General features: G+C 46.5%; 1 protein-coding gene across 1 annotated transcript in view; it reads right to left on the minus strand.

The window, feature by feature from the left end:
* The window catches only part of MCTS1 (malignant T-cell amplified sequence 1), a 64,587-nt gene extending 62,667 nt beyond the window's left edge, over positions 1-1,920 (minus strand). Inside the window, exon 1 of the mRNA XM_015566559.1 lies at positions 1,904-1,920. The gene's annotated coding sequence lies outside the window, so the exon portion shown is untranslated. The remainder of the gene's footprint in view (positions 1-1,903) is intronic.
* Between the last annotated feature and the right edge of the window lie 391 nt (positions 1,921-2,311).

Consider the following 2,311-nt stretch of genomic DNA (forward strand, 5'->3'; position numbering starts at 1 on the left):
CCCCTGCCCAGAGGGGCTTGACGGGGGATCTGAGGCTGCACGCCCCCTCCTGGCGCCGGGCCAGGGGACCTGAGGCTGTGCCCCCGAGCCAGTGGGGCTTGATGGGGGATCTCAGACTGCACCCCCGGCCTGGCGGGCCTTGATGGGGGATTTCAGGCTGCGTCCCTCACCTGGTGGGGCTAGACAGGGTACCTCAAGGTGTGCCCCCCACCCCAACCTGGGCCAGGGGACCTCAGGCCATGCCCCCTACTCTGGTGGGGCTTGATGGGGATCTCAGGCTGCACCCCCCACCCAGCAGTGGGCCAGGGGACCTGAGGTTGCGACCCCATCCTGCAGGGCTTGACAAGTGTGGGACCAGCCAGGTATGGATCTAGCCCAATGGGGGTGGGGCCTGCTGGGTCTGGGTCTCATGTGATTTTGAGGTGCACATGGGTGGGCAGGGACTTGACTCTGGGTCACGTAATGCGCCCCAGACTCTGACAGGAGGAAGATTTTCATATACATTTTACTAGTTTTCTGTCATCTCTGACACTTCTATTATAGATCTCTGACATCTATTATAGAGAAAGGGCAAATAGCAATATTAAAATATTTCCTCTAATTAATCCCCTTTTAATGTGTACAAATTTGGTGTACCGGGCCACCAGTAAATAAAATCACAATGACCTATTACCTCACACCTGTCAGAATGGCTATCATCAAATTGACAATCACTCTGCCACAAAGATGGCGGCGCCCACAGTGGAGACCAAGTTCCTGTAACAATCCTTAATGAGCAATTAGCAGGGACCTGAGGCTGTGCCCCCGCTAACCCCCCTCTGTGGGGCTTGACAGGGAACCTCAGGCTGCTCCCCAAGCCCTGGTGCCAGGCCGGGGGACCTCAGGCCATGCCTCCCAGCCAGCAGAGCTTGACAGGGGACCTCAGACCTTGCCCTCTGCCTGGCAGGGATTTATGGGGGACCTCAAGGTGCACCCCCCGCCCCAGTGCTGGGAAATTTTAAAAATGGAACTGCCTTATGACCCAGCGATTCCTCTTCTGGGAATTTATCCAAAGAAGCCCAAAACACTAATTCAAAGGAATATATGTACCCCTACGTATTTACAATAGCCAAGATATGGAAAGAGCCCAAGTGTCCATCAGTAGATGATTGGATAAAAACGCTGTGGTACCTTTATACAATAGAATACTATACTATGCTGCCATAAAAAGGAAGAAAATTTTACCCTTTGCGACAGCATGAATGGACCTGGAAAACATTATGCTAAGTGAAATAAGCCAGTCAGAGAAAGATAAGCACCATATGATTTCACTCATATGTGGAATATAATGAGCACACTGAACTACTAAGCAAAATAGAGACAGACTCATGATAGACAGCAGGCAGACAACGGGGGGTGGGGGTCGGGTGGGAAGATTGAGCAAAAAAGAAAAAAATGAGAGAATGCAGGGACATGGACATTAGCATGGTGATGGTGGGGGTGGAAGGGAATAGGTTGAGGTGGAAGAGGGCATAGAGGGGATAAAAGGTGATGGGAAAAATAAAAAATAAAAATCACTTTGGAGCAAAAAGGGTAGGTAATTATTATTTTTTGTAAATCATCAAAATCACACCTATTTTTTGTCAGATCGGCAAAAAAAATACATTTTTTTGGTGTGTTGCAGATTTTTAGTAATTAGTTTATGTGTGCCATGAGATGAAAAAAGTTGAAAATCACTGCTTTATAGCTCTAGCTGTTGTGGCTCAGTTGGTTGAGTGCAGTCCCATGCACCAAAAGGTTGTGAGTTCCACCCCAGGTTGGGATGCGTGGGGGATGCAACCTATCCATGTTTCTCTCTCCCTCTTCCTCTCCATTTCTCTCTCTCTCAAATCAATTAAAAAAACATTTTTAAAAAATCACTTACATGACAGGATTTGAGACTGGGATGCTGCCTTTATTTTCTTCCTTAGCACTCCAAAGTTTCTGGTTAAGAATGAAAGCCAGCATTACAAGAAATGCTAAAGGGATTGCTGTAAGGGATTACTGAGAAGAAGAAACAGACAGAGAAACCTAGCCATAAAGAATTAAAATGGCTATAAATGAGTGCCTCAATAATAACCCTAAATGTAAATGGATTAAATGCTCCAATCAAAAGGTATAGGGTAGCTGAATGGATACAAAAACATGACCCATCTATATGCTGTCTACAAGAGACCACCTCAAAACAAAAGACACACATAGGATGAAAGTGAAGGGATGAGAAAAATTTTTCCATGTAAATGTAAAAGAAAAAAAAAAGCTGGAGCAGCAATACTCACATTCGACAAAATAG

The sequence above is a fragment of the Myotis davidii genome, unplaced genomic scaffold (genome assembly GCF_000327345.1).
Source record: "Myotis davidii unplaced genomic scaffold, ASM32734v1 scaffold500, whole genome shotgun sequence".
Classification (NCBI taxonomy): domain Eukaryota; kingdom Metazoa; phylum Chordata; class Mammalia; order Chiroptera; family Vespertilionidae; genus Myotis; species Myotis davidii.